We start from the raw sequence: 22,672 nt of genomic DNA, 5'->3' as shown, positions 1-22,672 counted from the left end.
AGCTAGCGTAGTGTGTTTCAAGTCAAACAACAATATTAGATTGAAATTGTGGTTGAACAGAAATAAAGAAATGAAAAGCAATATATTGGTATAGAAATGAAAAGCAATACATTGTTATTTTCTAATTGTGAAATTCAAAAATAAAAAGCAATAAACAATTATTCATAAATTATACATATAACTACTTTGAGAGAGGTAGGACCTTTCTGGTTAGCCTATACTTCAAAACTTAGGGGGACTAGGAAGTTTTCAATTAGTTGTGGCCATCACCTAAAAAGATCTAAACTAAATGTAAATTAATCTAGATAAACAACAAGGTAAAATAGATTAACTTAATTTTTTTAAATATATAAAGCTATCATAAAGAAATAAGAGTAAAGACTTTGAAAAAAACATAAAGAAAAGAGAAAAACGTCAATGAAGAGCATAAATTACAGATGAGACCTGAGATAACTATATATATAATAAAGCAATTAGTTTTAAAAGGGGTAAAAAATAAAATTAGTAACATTAGGCAGCAAGAGAAAAGAGAAAAGAAAAAGGAAACAAAAGAAGAGCTAATTAACAAGAAAGAAAAACTCAAAGATAAGAAAGAATTAAAAATTACAATAATCTAGAAAAAATTATAAACAAATAAAAGTAATAAAGAGACGCTTTTATAGAATGGAAAATTACAATCATAATGAGGGTAATATAAAGAAGAAAAAAAGTTTGTAATGAGAGAGAAGTTGGACCAATTAGAAATAGTAAAAATGATTACATAGAGAAATGAAAGAGGGGGAAATCAAAAAAGATGTAAAAGAATGAATAAAGGAAGAGGGACAATAAATATAAAAAAGTTAGTCAAAGACTACTTAAGGGAAGGGTTGACCAAATAACATAACCTTTGATAAGGAAATGAAACACGTGTCTAATACATGCAAAACCCACAACCATGTTTCGTCACCCTGTCACGAGGATATGCGACTGCAAAGCAAATGCCGACTATTAATGAGCAATAAGGAACTGAGAAGGATCAGAGTAGTTAGAGGGAGCAAGCAGTGAGAAAAAGAATAGGAAAACAAGTTGAGTACCCCACTCCCTCTTCACTTCTTGCCCATCGGCACTGGCTTTTTTGGAGGACTTTATGCAAATTGACATTAAGCGATAATACAAGCCATTGCAAAGAAGCCAGCCAAGTAGTACTAAGTAGTATGAAGCAAGGAAAAACAGGAGGAAGGTAGGGATAAGAGGTATTATGTAAAAGCAAGGAGTTGCAGAAGTAAGGTGTCTGGTTTTAAGTAGAAGCAGAGAGCGAGACTAAGTCGAAAGAGAAACCATGTAATAAAATGAAAAGAAGCGAGTCTTATGACAATGGGAGGAGTAGAAGTCTGAGGAGACGAGTACCTAAGGGAAAGGGGGAACAAGGCGAGACTAGATTATCGTGAACAACAGGAGGGAAAAGTGTAACGATCAACACCAAGCTACAAGGTGTGAGCAAAAAGCAAGAAGTGCAAGAGAGGAGGTGAAGCCAACAACAATGTAAGCTGGAGAGGAAAGGGGAAACAGAGAAGAGTGATACGTTATTGAAAGAAGATCTTGTGGCTCAACATGACATGAACTGATATATATCAAGGAGTTTGAAGATTGTAGTGGAGAAGAAGTCAGGGTCATTATAGGTGCGGTTATACATGCCATGAAAAAGAGGACGTGCAAGGGAGGGGAGAGAGAAAGCAAGGGCGGTGGGGAGTTATAAGTGTATCTATGTATCTAGTTAGAGTAAGCCATGCTTGAAGAGGTACCATGTCAATAAGAGAATCCTATGGACAGGAAAGTCAGTAAGAACGAAGGAACTAGCAAGTTTATGAGGCTAGCAAGAAGTACAGAGGAGAAAATGCATGAAGAATAGGGGTCACAATGTAGTTGAGTGTTGTAGGTACAAAAAAAAGTCTCACGGCACACAGTTGGTTAAGGGTGATAGTGGGTGGCGGTGGTTAACGGAGCAAGTTGTAGGTGGGTAGGTAAGACTAGGGAGTGGTTAAGTAAAGGGGGTTAAGTTAGGGGGAGAAAAGTGAATCCTATTAGAAAATTATGAAGGTAATATGTGTAAGAAAATAATACAACATCTGTGCTCAACAGATAATAGGATCTCGTATGCAAGAGAGAAAACAAGATAGTATGGAGAATCAAAATTTTGATTACTGTAGAACTCATACAATAGATGGTGCTGCCTCCCAGCCGTGCGCTCCTGTGAAAGAAGCTTTGATGGCGTGCTGGAAACAGTAGAAGACGGAGGCTGAATGCTAAGGAATCAAGGTTGCTATAACCAATGATGAAATGGGCTTCACGGGCTTGCTCTTATATAGCCACCAGTCGTAGTCGGTTAGGCTCAATTAGGTAGTCGACCCAGTCTGCCCAAAATGGTCGACTGAGGGTCGGTCTCAAAATAGGCCACTGACCATATGATAGAATCGGTGCACAAAATAGAGCAACTAACCTACGATGTCCGTTCAGCCCACAACCATCCGGGATCATCTAAGGCTCCAAACGGGCCCATCAACCCAAGAGTGGGCTGCCCCAAGAAATGCTCCGTCTACCCTCAGTGTGGTCAGTCAAGGGATGCCTTCCAGCACTTGCATGTAGCCTAGTTGGTGGTGTGCCAACTCTATCTGAAGCCGTCCAGCCATCAGGCCATGCATGGCCCCCATCTGGTGTCAAACCAGGACCTACCAAATAACCAAGCTACTCAAATGCCTTCTTCTCATATGGGGGGCTTACAAGTAGAGTTAGCTGGTTCTTGCATAGTTACACGAGAGTGGAGCATTGATATCTAACACCCCCCCTCAATGTCCACCCACAAGTGAACTTACTTTTTCGGTCCAATGCCAAATTGATGAAGATGCCTCTCCAGCGAGTCTCTTCTAGGAGCCTTCATGAAGATGTCCGCAGCATTCTCTGTAATCGGACAGTACACCAAGTTGACCTCTCCATCCATGATGAGCTCGCGTACAAAGTGATAGTGAATCTCAATGTGTTTTGTGTGAGCGTGGAACACCGGGTTCTTTGCAATTGCCATGCAACTCTGATTGTCACATGATAACTGCGTAGGCTTGTTCTGCACTGCACCCATGTCCCCCAAAATCCTTCTCAACCACACTGCCTCACAAGAAGCAAAGCATGCAGATTTGTACTCAGCCTCGGTAGAAGAAAGAGCAACTATGGGTTGCTTCTTGCTGACCCATGACACAACTCCAGATCCAAGTGAGAAACAATACCCCGTCACCGATCTCTTGCTGTCCATGTCTCCTACCAATTCGAGTCACAGAATCCGGTCAAGATGTTGCCCTTGGTATAGGTGATGCCATAATCAAGTGTGCCTTTGATGTATTTTAGCACCTGCATCCTTGCCCTCCAATGGTTCTCCCAGGGCTTATTGGAAAACCTGCTTAGTACACTAGTCGCAAAACTGATGTCTGGCCATGTGTTGCACAGGTAGATCAAGCTGCCCACAAGCCTTCTGTACTTTGCTTCATCCACCAATGGTGATGAATCCTCGCGTGAGAGCTTCACGTCAACCTCCATAGGGGTACCAACTGTTTTGCACTCAGCCATGCCGAATGCCTTCAATATATCTCCAGCATACTTCAGCTGTGAAATGAAGATCTGCTCCTACCAAACTTCAATCCCAAACAAAAATGCATCAGTCCGAGGTCTCTCTCTTCCTAGCAAATGCTTCGTCTGCGAGATCTTCTCTTCATGGTTCCCTGTTATGACAAGGTCATCCACATAAAGGACCACGATCATACACTTGCCTCCTTCTCTAAAGATATACAAATTTGCATCAGATGGGCTCCTCCTGAACCCGTTTTGCTGAAAGTAGGCATCAATTCACTGGTACCATGCTTGTGGGGCCTGTTTCAGCCCGTAAAGTGCCTTCTTCAATTTGTAGACTTTACCTTCTGAATTGGGGATCTCAAAACCTGGTGGTTGTTCCATGTATACCTCCTCCTTGAGATCTCCATTCAGAAAGGCAGATTTCACATCCATCTAAAACACGGGCCAACTTCCTTGGGCAACTAAAGCCAAAACACTGCGAATTGTGGTTAGTCAAGCTGTGGGAGCAAAAGTATCTTGATAATCAAAACCATGTACTTGTGCAAATCCTTTTGCCATGAGCCAAGCCTTGTACTTATCGAACGTGCCATCGGACTTGTACTTGATCTTATACACCCACTTGGCTCTGATTACCTTGTGTTTTGGTGGTCGATCCACAAGGTCCCAAGTGTTGTTCTTCATTATGGAGCCATACTCCGACTGCATGGCCTCCATCCACCTATCATCACCTTGTGCCTCTTCAAGACACTTGGGTTCATCAACACGGATCACTTCTGTCATCAAAGCATAGTTGACCAAGTGTTCCTGCACCCTTCTTTGCTCCTCTAATCTCTTGGACCGGCGGTGTTCTGATGGTTCCTTCTCAATGGCTGGAGGTTCTCTGCCATCCAAAAGCTGCCTTACCCACTTCAGGAATGGCCGTTGCCATCGTGGTTCTGCAGGCTCTTCTTCATCTTCTTTGTCTTGAATCCTCCCAAGCACCATTGGGGGAGTTCGGTCTGCTGTTGGTGGCAGTATTGGATGGATATCTTGGTCCTGGTTGTCTGGGAAGGAAGCATCCTCCTCCAATTAATGCAGCTGTTTAGAGAAGACCACATCGCGACTTATAATCACCTTCTTGGTAATAGGGTTATAGAGATGGTAACCCTTCGTCTCTTCATTGTAGCCCAAGAAAATACACTTCCGGCTCTTCGGTTCCCATTTGGTCTTGGTAGCATCAGGGACATGCACAAAACAGTTACATTCAAAAACTCTGAAATGTGCAGCTGAAGGTTTCTTACCAGAGAAAGCTTGCAGTGGAGTCATCCCGTTCACAGCCTTCATCTAGCTATGATTGAGGATGTAAACTACAGTGTTACATGCTTCAGCCCAAAAAGTCTTTGGCAAATCTTTCCCTTTCATAATACTCCAGCCCATTTCATAGATGACGCGCATCTTGCATTCTGCTACTCCATTTTGCTATGATGTATGTGGTGGGGGTTTCTGCCTCTTGATTCCATGACTTTTGCACTAACTTTCGAATTCAGTCAATGTGAACTCTCCACCTCTGTCTGATCTCAACTTCTTCACCTTCCTCCTCGATTCTTTCTTGACCATTACATGCCATTCCTTGAACCTACTAAAAGCCTCATCTTTTGTCTTTAGGAAGTATATCCATATCCTTCTACTGTAGTCATCGATCAGTGTCATGAAGTAGAAGGAACCACCCAAAGCTTCCGTCTCCATCTTTCCGCAGAGGTCCGTGTGAACAAGCTCTAGAGGAGCCTTTGCCCTTTTGGCCTCTTTAGGAAAGGGTTGCCGATGCTGTTTGCCCCTCATGCAAGCTTCACATACATTGGGTAGATCTAAAATTTCTAGTAGGTCTGCAATCATTCCACTTTTATGCATCGCCTTTAAAGAACTAAGGTTTAGATGACCAAACCTCTCATGCCATAGCTTAGCGTTCTTCACATCCACTCGGGCACTGAAAGCTGAGAGTTCGTAAATGTTGTTGCACCATGTACCTTTACCAATGACCTTTCCTTGAAGATCTAGGATCTGTGCACCATTCTTATCGAATTGAACTTTGAGGTCCCGATTTGTGATCGTAGAAATGGACAACAAGTTCCTCTTGATATCTGGCACATAAAGAACATCGGACAACTGTTTTACAACTCCATCTGACTTGAGAGCAATCGTACCTTTTCCTTTTGCTAGACATTTTGCATCATTGCCGACTGCTACCATGATGTCATTCCCTACCGGTTGTAGAGAGGTATATCAATCCTTCCGACTGGTCATGTGGCATGATGCACCATTGTCAATGATCCAAGGTTCATCTGTAGGTACATGAACTGCCTCCGTGCAAATCTCCTCAATTGCGATGAACAGTTGTATGGGTACTGCCTGCGCATTGTTGCTGGACTCTTTCTTCACTCTGTTCTTCTCATCTGCAATCTTCTTGCGGCACTCATTTTTGCTTATGCCCTGCCTTGTTGCAATAGAAGCACTTGATCTTCTTCTTTCTCTTTTTATCATTAGAAGAAGATGGGTTATCAGAGTCCTTACCCTTACCTTTCTTTGATCTGGTCCACAAAGCCGAATCTTCTCCAACCCTGGTCTTTTGATGCATCTCCTCCTCCAAAAGCATCACGCTCAAATCCTCAAAGTTGAGGGGCGGATTTCTATTCAGCGTATTTAGTGCCATAGCAAGACCATCGTACTTTGGTGGGAGAATCCGTATGCACCTTCATGCTAGATTCTCGTTGGTGATGGTGATGCCAATCGTAGTCATTTGATCGCGTAGATTCTTCACCCTAGTGATGAACTTCTCTGCCGCTTCAGACTCAGACAACTTCTCGTTCATGAGTTGAGTCTCCAGATTCTGAATTCGTGTCTCTGATTCGTGATCTTGTACTGATTTTTCAAGACCGTTCATGCCTCCTCTGCTGTGGTGACATGTTGAATTAATGCCATGACGGAATCACTAACACTGCAGATAATAGAACACAGCGCATCTGCATTTCTTCTTGTCCATGCGAGAATCTCATCTATAGTTGGTACTATCTGTTGTCTTGCATTGGTTGGATTTAGTCTCGGAACTGGCCTCACATCCACCCCAGTAGCAGTGTCACAAAGCTCATATGCACTTAGGATGGTCTTAATCTTGAACTTCCAGAGAGGATAGTTAGAGCCATCCAACTTTCTGCTTTCATCAAACGGTGGGATTCGTAGTCTTGCAGGCTGGGCCATCTCTCATAATCTGCTCGCAAATAGAAACACACTACCAAATCTTCTTGCTAGAGTCCACGCTCTGATACCATGTAAGAAAATAATACAACATCTATGCTCAACAGATAATAGGATCTCGTATGCAAGAGAGAAAACAAGATAGTATGGAGAATCAAAAATTTGATTACTGTAGAACTGATACAATAGATGGCATTGCCTCCCAACTGTGCACTCCTATGAAAGAAGCTTCGATGGCATGCTGGAAACAGTAGAAGATGGAGGCTGAATGCTAAGGAATCAAGGTTGCTATAGCCAGTGATGAAATGGGCTTCACGGGCTTGCTCTTATATCGCCACTAGTCATAGTCGGTTAGGCTCAATTGGGTGGCCGACCCCGTTCGCCCAAAATGATCGACTGGGAGTCGGTCTCGAAATAGGCCACCGACCATACGATAGAACCGGTGCGCAAAACAGAGCAACTAACCTACAGTACCCGTTTGGCCCACAGCCATTTGGGATCACATCTGAGGCTCCAAACACGCCCCGCAACCCAAGAGTGGGTTGCCTCGGGAAATGCTCCGTCTACCCTCAGTGCGGTCAATTAAGGGATGCCTTCCCGCACTTGCATGTAGCCTAGTTGGCAGTGTGCCAACTCTATCTGAAGCCATCCAGCCATCAGGCCACACATGGCCCCCATCTGGTGTCAAACCAAGAGCTACCAGATAACTGAGCTACTCAAATGCCTTCTCCTCATATGGGGGGGTTACAAGTAGAGTTAGTCGGTTCTCGCATAGTTACATGAGAGTGGAGCATTGATATCTAACAATATAAGAAGGGAAGGAGGTAAAGAAAATATGCTTTCCAAAATTCTTTGTTGAAAATTAATGAAAATACTACCCAAACCCATAAAGCATATAATACTCATAGCGATAAATAATTCACGCCAATACATCAACTTAGCATAAAACAATAAAGTAGAAGAAAAGAAATAAAAGGGGAAGGGAAGAATGGGGGGGACATTTGTGTAAAAATTGACAAGAGTGGGGGTAAGATTCCAACGTAAACAAACTTAAAATTTGACAAGAGTGTGGGAGGGGTTGGGGGGAATAATAAAATGATTAATTCTCTTTTCAAAAAACGTTGAAACAAGAACCAAACATAGATGTAGTAAAAAGGGGGAAGGGGGTGGAAATTTTTACTAAGAAAATTGTGTGTGTGTGTTTTTTTAATAAATAAAACCTTTTAACAACATGGCACACGAAACTCAATTAAGGGTGGATAAAACATTGTATTAATATATGGGTGTACATAGAATAAAAGTTGGTACAAAAGTGTTGAATCCGTTAGGTAGTCTAGGCTCTGACGTTAGGGTCCACTTACCTGTCACCATCCACAACCACCATTTGTTAGAACAAAATTGACATCATGTGGGAAGACAAGTAATGCCTATGTTCCCTAGCTTGTTATCACTTATACCAAAGAGAATTAGAACAATAGATAGATTCTAAAGGTGAAAATATATATTTTTTTACTGGATTTAACTAGGGGGGTTAGTCTACTGGATTTAACTAGGGGGGTTAGTCTACACCCAAGAGTAAGTCAACCTAATTGAAATAGTAGGCGGGGGGTAGTCCACACCCAAGGGTGAAAAGAGCTAAAATGAAAGAATTTATCAAGGGGGGTTTACATCCATATGCATGCTCACAAGTGGGTTATCTCATCCATGCCATGTGGCAGCTTGCCCTTTACTCATGCCTTTGCTCTACATGTGCTCATGGTACCACAACTCTCAACAAAGGAATCCTTTTCTGCAACAAGTCTAGGTCAGGTCCAATCCCCAAGTGTTGTCTTGACATGTAGGCATAGTAATGGGCACTCTACAAAGCATTCATTTCTAATCAGATGTTGATGCTTCATACAATGAAACATATTTTCCCAATCCATGGGCCACTTAAATGCTAGAATGCTTGTTCTCAAATAGATTCATTGCAGGAAATAGCCTGCATTTTCATGTTATGTCAAGGACATTCCTCCCCATTGACTAATACAGATGTCCCAAAATGCCATCCAAAGTTGCAGCTCTAGTAGTTCATCATCCTTAACATGAGAAGGCGACCAAAACTTGATTATCTACATTATCTGAATCTAATTCTAATGTTGCATTCTACTAATTTCTACATAGAAGTTTGTGCTCCTCTTGAAACTGAGGTCAAATGCATTGTCTTGTGTGTTCCACCATGCTCATCTCCCAATGGAAAATGCAGGTCCTCTCTTTCCCTTCCCATTTATTATAGGGCCCACCATTGTATACTATCCTCATAGCCATCCAATTTGCACTAGCACTATCGACCATGAACCCTTGAAAATTTGGTTTCTCAAAACCATTGTTTTGCATTTGCTCATTCAACATCATCCAAAATTGTATCTGTGCATTTGTATTTAGCACTTTGAAATCACAGGTTGTAGTAGCTAGAAGCCAATGAACAAAAGGATTATACACATGAGCTGCCATGGTAACCCAACCTTTGACCCAATGTATGTGGTCAAAATGCACCCACATATTACCAAGACTCCCCCTTGGCCTCATTCTGCTGACAAGGTCCACACTTGAGGTAGAACCAATAGGTTGATTTTCATCTTGCAACAACTGGCCTAGAAAAAGTATGCCTTGAATGAAAGGATATCTACATCTATTCTTCAAAGATGAAATTACATCCAACCCCCCATCAAGCAAGATAGAACCCTTTCTTGCACATTGAACAGACCTTTGAAGGTGTCTTTCATGGGGCAATGGAGTTAGTGTTTCAAGAACCTCATGTAGCTTTGTCTCCATCCAATTCTTTGTTCTAAACACCTTCCTCAACAAGCAACATTTCCATCTACAAACCTTGGTTCACTCCCATTTCTATGTTTTGGCATGAGGCATATGGAGCTAGCTTAGCACGCATCATTATGATCTCCTCTACCTTCTTGGTTTATTGTCTTGATGTTCCAAGCTCCACAAGATGATTATGTGTAGCCGTATTAATTGCACATCTAATTGTATTTTCACAATCATGGGGTAGGTAGTGGTAAATAAATGCATTGCATGTTGTAACCCCACTCAAGATTCTCACCACAGTGCTTACAGACAAGAGACCCACTCTCTCTAGTTATAGGCCCCACAGGGGGAGCCCTCTTTAACTTATCTTTCTGTTGTGTTTCATTGATCATTCCCGTGTGCTCATTGTATGCATATTCAACATTGTTGCACCTCCAATAACCTCCACATCTAGTAGTCCTTACAATACCATGGAAAAACTCTTGCCTACAAGTAGTATATTCTATCCAAACATGACCATCAGAATTTTGATCCATTTCTTGCATGGGAGATCCAGAAGATATTTGGGGCAACTCAAAAGGAACATAGACATAATACCTATCGGGGAGCTCATCAATCACTTCGATTGTCTACACACTGGAAAATTCCACATGCAAAGAGCTTGAACATGGAAGGTGTTAACTACATTAGTTGGCAATGTCATTTGATGGTGGATATTGGCAAGTGAATAGAGCTAGGATTATTCCTTCGAGTCAAATAAGCCTAGGATGGTTGTAAAAGAATGAGGAAAGAGAGTGGTATAAAGGGAATAGGGTTGGCCCTCCCTTCAAAAGGCGACATGTATAAAAGGCCACATTGTCGACTTTGGTCTTCATTGTTGTTGGCCCTCCCTTCAAAAGGTGACATGTATAAAAGGCCAAGTTGTTGAATTGGGTCTTCATTGTTGGATGCACAAGTTTGGAATACAGGCTCCTTGTTCTCTTCCAAGAGTCTTTTTGGGTGTTCTCTTGTTTCCTTTGTAGTGCCTTTGTGTTTTCCACTCCATCCCCATTCATTCTACTCCCCTTCTCCCTCTCTTCTCCCCTCTTCCCTTTCCTTCCTTTTCTAATGGAAACACATTGCAACAATCCAAGAGCCGCTTTAGTGACACTTGCGGATGGCTCATGCTTTGCATTTCTCTCACAAGGAGTAGCTTGGAGTGGAGGCTCGATCAACATTCCTTCAAGATCCCCATGACATGTGAGTCATCATCGAAACTACACATCTTTGGCACCACTTCCAAGGAGTTCAAGGTATGCTTTTGCATTGCACTTGCTTTCTCTCACCATCTACCCATTGCTCATTGCTTCAAGCTTAACTAGGAGCATTGAAAATGGAGTTGTAGGAGAGGAATGAGTGAAGAAGTGTGAGTTTTGGAAGCAAAAAGACATAATTTTCTATTGCAAAGCATTTTGTATCATTTAGGACTTGTTATTGATGCTTTTTAGTGTTTTGAAGATAGTTTAGAGGATTTCTAATGTGTGATAGAAAAATCCAACAAAAACACCCAAAAGTGATGCTTGAAGTGATTTATGAAGTGTGTTTAGAAGGAGAAACTATCACTTTTTGCAAAACACCCCATTTGCCATTCAAATGTTGTTCTTTTTTATTGTTTTATTCATTGACTAGGTAGGCTAGGTAGTTTAGCATCCCCTATCATAAAAATAGCCTCAACAAAAATAACTTTAAAATCGTCAAAAATCATAAAAAACCACTCAATAGCATTGTGAGTTTCTATCCCACCGGGTCGGTGCTATAGCTCTATCCACTAGGACGATGCTATAGCTCTATCCTACTGATCGGTGCCATAGCCCCCATCCCATCGATTGACACATGTCAACTACCTAACCCACTTTCCTAATTAATTTTTGTTAGACAAGTTGTCAACTCGGTGCCTTCAGGCCTTAAGCCACCGACCCAAAGGCATAGCCATGTAACACATTGCCCAGTGTCATCCATCTATCCCACTGACCATAACCATAACCATACTAATCATCCTACCGACCTACTATCCCACTGGGTCAGTGTTGTAGCTCTATCTTGCCAAGTCAGTGATTTAGCTCTATCCTACTGGGTCATTGCTTTAGCTCTATCCCACTGGGTCAGTCCTTTAGCTCTATCTTGCTAGGTCAGTGCTTTAGCTCTATCCTACTGGGTTGGTGCTTTAGCTCTATCCCCCGCCAGGTCAGCGATTTAGCTTTATCCTACTGGATCAATGATGTAGGCCTCTATCCCCCCATCCAGAGGGATAGCTCTAGGAACACAAAAATTAGGAAAAAGCAAGGATATAAGTGTAATCTAGCACTTGAAAGTTGGGACAACGAGCATTGGGAAATGATTTGCATGAAAATTGTATTGAAGCCACAAGGGGCTGTTGACCCTTGACCTCGCATCGAGGTGGACTCAACCTAGAATTGGGGCCCCAACTGTGCCAATGAGTACAAGATCTTAAGATTAGGAAGAGTCTTACAAGCTCACCCTGAGCTTAAAGATAGTGCATCGAATTTCTTGTTCAACCTACATACCTAGCTTGGCATCGTCAAGGTCATCAAGCTCAAAAGTTAGTTCTCACTACTTGCAAGCGCACTTGCCAAGTGAATTATCCAGCTCAAAAGAGTCCATAAGTTAGGATGGAGACATGGGTGAATCCTCTAATGTTAGAGCCTCAATGGCTCTGAACTCCATGTTTGATGATCTCCACTATCCTACACCATCTACGGTAGCAGCTAGACTAAGGGACACCTTTTCCAATGTCATGGGAAGGTTTGACAGACCAAGTAGAATTGCAAAACCAATTTGCTAGGTGCACCAGGGCAATGATAGAGCCTCAAATGCTGGCCCAACCATCGATATCTTAAGCAATACCTAGGGAACCAAGTCCCATGATACCTATTGGAAATCAACCCCCATTATACCAATTCTTTGATGATAAATAGTCCTATGGGGATGGATTTGGACCAAGATTCTCACAAGGGTCCCAAATGCTAGAACAAATGGGGGTAAAGGAGTAACCTCAAAGGCCACAATTAAGACCCTCCACCTCATAAGTCCCTATGATTCCTCGGCAACAAAACATGGGAGATATTTTCTACCCAACAACTTCCCCTTAAATTAGCCTATGCCTACAGGGAATAGATCACTCCCTAGAGGAACCCTAGTTCAACCTGCTAGGCTTGACCCAACCCAAATAGCAATGCAAATGCCTAGTGGGCCCAGATCCTCCCATCCCAACCTTGCGCCATCAAATCCATGGAACCCTTCTTAGGACCACCGGTGTACAAGATAAGGCCCACCATTCCACAACCTCCTCTTGTACTGCTGTAAATAGTTCTTACGAATGAAGTTATGAGAATCCTAGTGCAAGCGCTAGGAGGGGGGCCACCACTCCACCACCAATGTTTCCGAGAAGGGATACCAACCCCTCAAGGAGAAAGCCTATCACAATCTCCAAGATAATCACCAAGTTTGTAGGAGAAGGAGACCTAGTCTCCCATGTTGAGAGAGTTGAACAAATTTGTGAGCCCTTTAGTAATATTGAGGATCTAGACAAGGTCAATGCTTTGGTCTTCAGTATTGATGGCAAGGTTGGACAATGGTTTAGAGCCTTAAACCTTGAGGAGAAAATAAATTGGGACACATTGCATACATCTTTCATTGTGGGGTCCACCCCCATTGGTCCCAAGTGGAGCCGATGATAGCTTTATGAGTGAGGCAAAAGGAGACTGAGTACTTAAGAGACTATATCATCATGATTAAAGATCTGAACTTGCGATGTGAACCCCACAAGAGGATGAGTGACATGCAAAATTCTGCCATGCTTTGTCATAGGGCTAGGGGATGCAAAGTTGCATGATCATCTGTTTGCTATGAATCCCACCTCGTTCAAGCTATGTAGCAAGATGGTGATATGCCTAGGGGATAACATGAGGGAGAATCCCCAAAAGGATAAATCCTTAGGTTCCTCTGTTATATATCCCAAACCACAAAGAATTCAACCTCAGACAAACTTAAGGATGCAAGCATGACACCCGAGGTGCTAAACATGGAAGAGTTAGCCACTGATCTATTAAACAAGTTGGGCTAGCAATGGAAGGCAAAAACATTGAAAGAGGCTCCTAGCAACCCCCATCTGTTTCCACAAAGAGATAACATATGGTGTGGGGTATGTAATGGAAATCATCCCACTAAGGAGTGCCATCGTCTTAGGGCAAGTCTAGCACTCTATTGTGCCCATTATGTTCATTGGGGAAATCATGACACATCCCAAAGTTGTTATCCTAGGGTAATTCCTCAAACCAGCTATCAACAAAGGCTGTAGCTAACATTGCGTGCACCATCCAATTCTTCCAATCATGCACAATTGGCAATACAAGGAGCCACCTTAGACAATCAAGGGAAAATTAGGACTCAAAATATTCCATTACTCCTGCCAGTATTGGGACATCAACCACCACCACCACCACAAATTACTCCCCTGAATCAAGTATTGGTGGAAGAGATACCTAGTGATTAGGGAGACCCAAACCTACCTTTAGTGGAAACAATTATCCCCAATATGGTGACAATGCAAATCGGTCCAACATTATAAGTAACTACATTATACAAGATGACCAACACATTCTAGCCTACCAAACGGCAATGATTTCTCAAACAATGGGAGATAGGAACAAAACCCATTCAATGCCATATGTGTTAAGGTCCACACCCAGATAATGAGTGTCCATATTAGGGGAAATCTAATCAGCTGATCACATGTGCACCAATGCCTAATACACCACCGCCATTGTGCACTGGGTGGGGTGTGGGCCATCTTTTTAAGGATTGCTCAATGAGAAGGCCATCTAAGTCCACAAGCTTTAACTTAATAAGCATTGATAGAGGCCAAGTGTCATTAGTATCCTTGAATGTAATCATGAGGTTGCAAGCTAAAGCTCTTAATAAAGAGCTTTGCAAACAAGCCAAAAGGAATAAAGCTAGCATGTCACAAACTAGGGAGGCAATTGAATCAACACAAGTAAGCACCAAGGGCACACGACAAAGATTGGGAAAGGACACAATAAAGTCATCATCCAAGATGGTTTGGATGAAGACACGGCCTCCCTATCCACATCATCTTCATTTGATGGTACTTTCTCAAATGGTAGTAGCCAAAAACATCTGCATGAGGCAAATGAGGGAACAATAAGGGCCTCAGCCTAGGGGCAAACCATGACACCTAAGGGTCACGATGAATATCCCAACCCATGGGTGGAGAAACAATGTCTCACTGAGACACATAAATTGGTATGCAAGTGCCAAGAGGAATGTGAGAAAAGGCTTAAGGCAAGCAAGAGTGTTGATACAATTTACCCAAGACATGAGATAACCACTCAAACCTCAAAAGCCTTACAAATGCATAGAAGAAGGTGTGTCATGCCCTTCAACAGAGGGATCCACCCTCATGCAGTGGATGTTTCAAGTAGACCCTACCCTACAACACTTAAAAGAGGATGATGATAGGTCTTGGCTCTTTCCCACCCATGGCTTCCACAGGAAGAGTAGGGTATTCTCAGTATGTAGGGTTTTGAGGCTTTTTGTCATTTATAGATATGATGGTGTTTTTGTTTGTGGTATAAATGTAGCTTAGGACCTCAGGTCGTATTTCGGTGAGAGACGTAGGCTTAGTTTGGTAATCAAACATAGTGCAATCATGTGTGAAACGAACGTGCATGATCATGATTGGGGTAATTAAGGGCTTTCACCTTCATTGGGGGTTGAAGGGTTTAGGAGGACTTTAAGGGCTAGAGGGAGGTTCAAGGTTCAAAAGGAGGTTCCAAGGTTCAGAAGAAGGTTCTAGGGTTTAGAAGGGGTTTAAGGGTTAGAAGGAGGATCCAAGGTTCAGGATAGAGTATGTATTCATGTCCCTCATAGATCATGGAAGTCAAGGATTAAGGGAGTAAGGGTTTAGGGGGTGCATAGAAGTGGCAGAGGAAGAAGTTGTAAGAGCATGGGAGAGGAGTAAAAATCTGAACAAGAGGTTGACAAACAACCAACAACCCACTGATGAGCAATTAGGAGATTATTTATGTAAGGGACTAAATAAAGAATTACGGATAGCAGTAGCTAGTAGAGATCAGCTTGGAGGAGTAAATGATTTTAACATGGTTGATGTTGCACTAAGAGCAGAATGAAGACTTAGCACAAAGTCAAGGTCTAAAAAACAAAAGAAGAAAAGGCATTCTGACTCTGACATAGATTCTGAAGCAGAAACAAATACTGATGCAAAAGATGAGGAAAGTGATGCTATAGAAGATGACACATTAGATGATGAGAGTGAAGAGGATGAGAGCTCAAAGAAAAAGAAAAGATAGATCAAGAACAAAGAAAAATCAAAAGGCAAGAAGAAAATAGAGAATCTCTCTAAGTTAGAGCAAATGATAAAGGAGCAATTGGAAACTTTAAAAACACCCCCACCCTCGCCCAAAGTTACTTGTACATTTTGTGGGAAGGACAATCATGAAAAAGAGAGATGCTGGTGTAATCCAAATTATAGGGGGAGAGTTCCTCCTCATGTACAAAACTCAAACAACCAAGCCCCACCCATGGCAGCTAATCAGATTGCAATAGGCAGGCAAGGACAATAAAGATTCAACAATACACCACCAAGGAGACCCAATCAGTAGAATTGGGGAAATCAACAAGGACAAAACCAAGATCAAGCATGCACATACTATGGCATGGAAGGCCATAGACAAGGTCCTCAATGTGAGCTTTGGTGCAAGCACAAAGGAGAAACATGACATCAATTATAATGCAAGAGGTAAGCAGAATCAGTAGCGGTAGCCACCACCATGTGTTCATATGGTGTACTTGGATTCTATAAATGAGGATTACAATTAACAAAATCAAAGAAGTCAGGGTAATATACATGCACTAATAGTGACTAGATCTAAAGCTACAAAGCCCATGCCTGGCCTTGGAGATGCACCAAGAATGACAGCAAAACCAGTGAACTGGCCTAATCAGGCATAGGTAAAAAATAAAGCCCTACAACAAATACTTGACAATAATGTAGCAATAGAAGCAAGAATATCATAGCTCAAAAACAAGGGTAAGGCTCAGCTCAACCTCGACCAACTCCAAACATAGTCCGATAGTCTTCCGACAAAAAATGTCCGACATGTTGAGATATCGAGCTCCACTCGCGATATGCCAGGGTGACTGTTGTGCATTTATGTCACCGACCTGTTAGTTGGAGATGCGGTTGGTACACCACCCACGAATAATAGCTGGATGACAGCTATCCTTATCTACTCTAGTTTGTGGCTCAGTTAGTATGCCACCTTAGTTAGTTGAGTTTGGTTTGAGACCCACATATAGGGTTCTTCTATTTCTTTGTACTAGAGTTCTTTTGGCTTTCACAACTAAGAAGAGGAAAACTGTTTTCAGCCTCCACCTTTGTGTGTATTCCCCCATTGTGCATGTGAGAAAGCCGCAAGTGAGACTCATTCCCTCTCTCCCACAATCTTCACATGGTATCAGAGCCTTGTTCGTGGTAAGGAGCTCAAGAAAGCAAGCCAAGTTCGTGGTGTCCTGGTAAGAGGACAAGTGTTGCTTTCCTATTTCGAGTTTGGGAGCAAATCTCTGCAGGTAGCACAGCCAGAAGTGCAGGAGTGCATTGTTTCAGATTGAGACGCCCTTTGCGGTGTGGCGAGAGCGCAGTATATGCTGTGGGATGGGGCGAAGCCCTCAGTGACTTTATTTTTCTGATTTGAGGCCGTTTCGGGGCCCGTTTTGAAGGCGGAAGTTCTTCGCAGGCACTCAGAAAAAGGCCCTGTTTTTTGCTGTGCGACCACTGCGCGGCTAGTCGGTGGAAAGGTGCCGCAGAAATTGCATCGTATGCCTGTGTGCAGAGATATTGGGAGTTGCAGATTCATGCCTATTGCCTGTCGATGCAAAATCGTCACTAGGAAGTGACTGTGTGGTGAAATACCACTTTCGTCAGTTTTGCAGATCTGCCCGTGTGAGGCAAAAGCTGTGTTTTTTGCAGTGACAGAATATTTTGCAGTGTTCTGTAATGGCATCTGATTCTCTTTCACAGATTGTCACTAAAAAGCTTGACAAGAACAACTTCCAGGCATGGAAGTTTAGAATGACGAATTTCTTGATGGGAAAAGGCTATTGGGAATTCATTACAGGAAATGAAGAAGAACCTGTTCTTCCTAACGTTCCCAGTCAACAGGAAATGCAGGCATTCAAAGGATGGCATGAGAGAGCCAGGAAAGTTATGTACTGGCTGTCTATCAGTATTTCGGACTCCATGATTGTGCATATTCAAGATGCAAATATGCCAAAGGAGGCATGGGATACTTTGGCAAAAATGTATAGCACAAATACGCAAGCCAGGAAAATGCAACTCAAACAAGAGTTGCACAATGTGCAGAGAGAAAATTTGAGCATAAATGACTACCACATGAAAGTGAAGAAAATTGCAGATGCACTTGCTTCCATTGGGTCGCCAGTGGATGACAATGATTTGGTTTCTGTGACCTTGAATGGTCTAGGAAAGGATTATGCACAGTTCCGGACATCCATTGCCATCCGTGAAAACTTTCCTGATTTTGAGGAGTTGATTGCTCTTCTAATTTCTGAAGAGCAGAGAAATGGGGGTGCATCTTCTTCAGCAGGAACTTCAAAAGAAACTGTCTTCTACTCAAATGCTGGCAGAGGTAGAGGCAGAGGTAGAGGAGGCCGATCTGCAGGCCATGGTAGAAATCAGAATATGCAGCAAACGCAAGAAAACCAGTCCTATGCAGGAGGACGTGGTAACTCTAGAGGTAGGGGGAGCCAAAGAGGCCGTGGTGGATGGCAGAGAAGCCAAAATGCAAACAGCAATGTTGAATGCTACTATTGTGGCAAAATGGGTCATATGGCTAAAGACTGCTACAAAAAGCAGAATGACATTATGAGTGGAAAATTGCAGCAAGGCAATTATGCATCCTCTAGTAGACAAGGCGATGACAGAAATGAGCATTTGTTTATGGTGCAGCATATGACAAATTCTGTAACAAGTGCAGAAGAAAGCAACGATGTGTGGTATGTTGACTCGGGTGCGTCAAACCACATGACAGGTCACGCTGAATGGATGCAGGATGCAAGAAAAATGGAAAAACCAGGATTTGTGGAGACTGATGATGATACTGCACATCCTATTGTGCAGATTGGCAAAATTCCTTTGTCTATGCAGGATGGGAAAAAGAAATACTTGTCTGATGTATTTCATGTCCCGAACATCACCAAGAACCTGGTTTCTATTGGTCAGATGGTTGAGCAGGGCTTGCAGGTCAGATTTAATCCTCATGGATGCTTTGTTGAGGATATGAAAAATAATGGTCGCTTGATAGCAAAAGGAAAGAAGAAGGGCAGGATGTTTACATTGGATGCAGACATGCCCGAATTGAGTGCAGCAATGTTTGCACATGGGACCGGTGTAGTTGCAGATATTGATATCTGGCACAAACGCATTGGTCATGTTAATATACAGCGACTAAAATCAATGCAAGCCCAAAATATTGTTGCAGGATTGCCAAAATTCAAGGTTGCAGAAATGCACAAGATTTGTGAAGCCTGTCAATTTGGGAAACAGGCAAGGAAACCTTTTCCTAGGCATGTTCAAGAGAGTAAAAAGCCATTGGAATTAATCCACTCTGATGTGTGGACTACAAAAGCTGCATCTATTGGAGGCTGTCACTATTTTGTCACATTTATTGATGACTTCAGCAGAAAACTGTGGGTGTATTTTATGAAAAAGAAAAGTGAAGTGTTTGGGCACTTCAAAGCTTTCAAAGCTATGGTTGAAAAAGAAACAGGCCTGCAAATAAAATGCCTAAGGTCAGATGGAGGGGGAGAGTACCTCTCAAATGAGTTTGCAAGGTTCTTGCAGGAGCATGGTATAAAGCAGCAATATTCATGCAGTCATACCCCACAGCAAAATGGAATTGCAGAAAGAAAAAATAGGCATATTGGAGAGGTGTCTCGCGCTATGCTAAATGAAAAAGATATACCAGAGTATTATTGGGCTGAAGCAGTTGCTACAGCAGTCTATATAATGAACAGGACTCCCACTGCAGCAATACATGGCATGACGCCAGAGGAGATGTATACTGGTAGGAAACCAGATATTTCTCATTTGAAGATTTTTGGTTGCATTGCTTATGTCCATGTGCCAGATGAGTTGAGGTCCAAGTTGGATCCAAAAGCTGAGAAGTGCATCTTTATCGGCTATTCTCTGCACAGCAGAAAGGATATAGATGCTATAACCCTTCTACACGTAAGTTCACAGTGAGCAGAGATGTTGTTTTTGATGAGATGAGCAGCTGGTATAAACCAGTAAATGTGATGATTGATGTAGATGCACAAAATGGTAATGCTGCACAGAATGCACAGCAGTAATCACAAAATATCAGTGGACCTGGAGTGTCCTCTACCAGTGGTTCACATACTTCGCCATGGACAGGCAGATTGAGATCAGGAGAATCTCCTCAAAGCAATGCAGATAGTGGTACGCAGGTATCACGAAAAGGAAAAGAGAAGGTAGATCAGCCCATGTTTGATGTGAATGCAGGTCACTCTTATGTGGATGGTGAATCCAGTGGCTTAGAACAGAGCATTGATGATGAGTTGGGTATTCCTTCTATTGTTACGCCTGGAGTAAGGAAGACCAGGGATGTTTTGAGAGCACCTGGAAGTGAGCCTATTTTGCGCAGGTCTACCAAGGTTAGGTATCCTGTGGATAGGCTGAAATATGATGGATTTACAGCCATTCACTATGCCTATATGGTCAAAGTGATACAGGAACCAAAACCCACTTCTTTTGAGCAAGCCATGGGAAATGAAAAATGGGAGAAAGCCATGGATGAAGAAATGGATGCCTTAGATGCTAATGCTACATGGGAATTGGTGCCTTTGCCTAAAGGCAAGAATGCAATTGGTTGTAAGTGGGTTTATAAGATCAAGCACAATGCAGATGGTTCTGTGAATAGATACAAGGCAAGATTAGTTGTCAAGGGGTATGCACAGACATATGGCATTGATTATGAAGAAACTTTCAGCCCGGTTGCAAGGATGGCAACCGTAAGAGCAGCCATTGCTATGGCTGCATCAAAGGGATGGTCTTTACATCAGATGGATGTAAAGAATGCCTTCTTGCATGGTGATTTGCAAGAAGAGGTCTTTATGGAGCAGCCAGCAGGTTATGTTCATGCCACTCATCCTGAGTTTGTTTGCAGGTTGAAGAAAGCCTTGTATGGCTTGAAACAAGCACCTAGAGCATGGTCTGACAAGATAGGACAGTATCTTGTCACTATTGGCTTTCAGATTTCCAAGGCAGATTTCTCACTCTATGTGAGAAAAACAGAGAAAGGGATTATGCTGCTGGTCATTTATGTTGATGATTTGATCATCACAGGTGATAGTGATGAAGATATCCTTCATGTGAAAATGCTATTGAGGCAGAAGTTTGAGATGAAGGATTTGGGAGAGCTGCGTTATTTCTTGGGCATTGAGGTGATTAGATCACCAAGTGGGATACAGCTCTTGCAGAGGCAGTATGGATTGGACATGCTGTCCAAATATGGGATGACAGGCTGTAAGCCTATTTCAGTTCCTTTGGAGCAGAATGTGAAGCTGAGCACAGATGCAGGTGAGCTTCTGGAAGACCCTACTATGTACAGACGCATAGTAGGAAGTTTGATTTACATGACTATTACCAGGCCAGATTTGAGCTATGCTGTTGGGTTGGTAAGTCAGTTTATGTAGGCTCCAAGGAATCCGCATTTGGATGCGGCTAGACGCATACTCAGGTATGTGAAGTCCACATTGCAGTATGGACTATTTTATGAGGCTGGGATTCAGATACAGTTGCATGGATACACTGTGGGCTGGTAGCATTTCTGATAGACGATCTACCAGTGGATATGTGTTCTCTTTTGGGAGTGCTGCAGTCACTTGGAGCAGCAAGAAACAACCTACAGTGTCCTTGTCAAGCACAGAGGCTGAGTACAGAGGTGCAGCAATGGCTGCATGTGAGGTAGCTTGGTTGCATAAGCTACTCTATGATATGCATCAGTCTACAGATGGGCCGGTTGTCATTTATTGTGACAACATGAGTAGTATACACTTGGCAAAGAACCCAGTCTTTCATGCCAGAACAAAGCACATTGAGGTGCATTATCACTATGTGCGGGAGAAGGTTTTACTAGGTCTCATTGATCTAGTTTTTGTCAGCACAGAGGATCAGGTAGCTGACATCTTCACGAAAGCATTGGGCGCAGAGAAGCTGTGCAAGTTCAGAGACCTGCTTGGTGTGCAGGAATTGGGATTGAGCTCGAGGGGGAGTGTTGAGATATTGAGCTCCACTCGCGATATGCCAGGGTGACTGTTGTGCATTTATGTCACTGACTTGTTAGCTGGAGATGCGGTTGGTACACCGCCCACGAATAATACAACGAATAATAGCTGGATGACAGCTATCCTTATCTACTCTAGTTTGTGGCTTAGTTAGTATGCCACCTTAGTTAGTTGAGTTTGGTTTGAGACCCACATATAGGGTTCTTCTATTTCTTTGTACTAGAGTTCTTTTGGCTTTCACAACTAAGAAGAGGGAAACTGTTTTCAGCCTCCACCTTTGTGTGTATTCCCCCATTGTGCATGTGAGAAAGCCGCAAGTGAGACTCCTTCCCTCTCTCCCACAATCTTCACACGACAGTCTTTCGATGGAAAGCATGCGACATCAAACTACAACTAATCAACTTCAGCAAGGCAACATCCAAAAACTTAACAAGGTTCAAGATACACACACAATAGGACAAGCTTCTTCCAAACCAGAGATATATTCCAAAAGGAAAAAATGATTTACTGGATAGAAGTAACTCAGACTCAGTAGAATAGAAAACAATGGTGACACGGTCAAGCTAATAGTAATCAAAGACAAGCAAGCCGTTCCAATTGAAGACACCACACTAAAAAATGA

The sequence above is a fragment of the Dipteris shenzhenensis genome, chromosome 27 (assembly GCF_047967505.1).
Source record: "Dipteris shenzhenensis isolate YYH24624 ecotype China chromosome 27, Dip_SZ_1.0, whole genome shotgun sequence".
Taxonomy (NCBI): domain Eukaryota; kingdom Viridiplantae; phylum Streptophyta; class Polypodiopsida; order Gleicheniales; family Dipteridaceae; genus Dipteris; species Dipteris shenzhenensis.
This window is presented reverse-complemented; position numbering follows the sequence as displayed.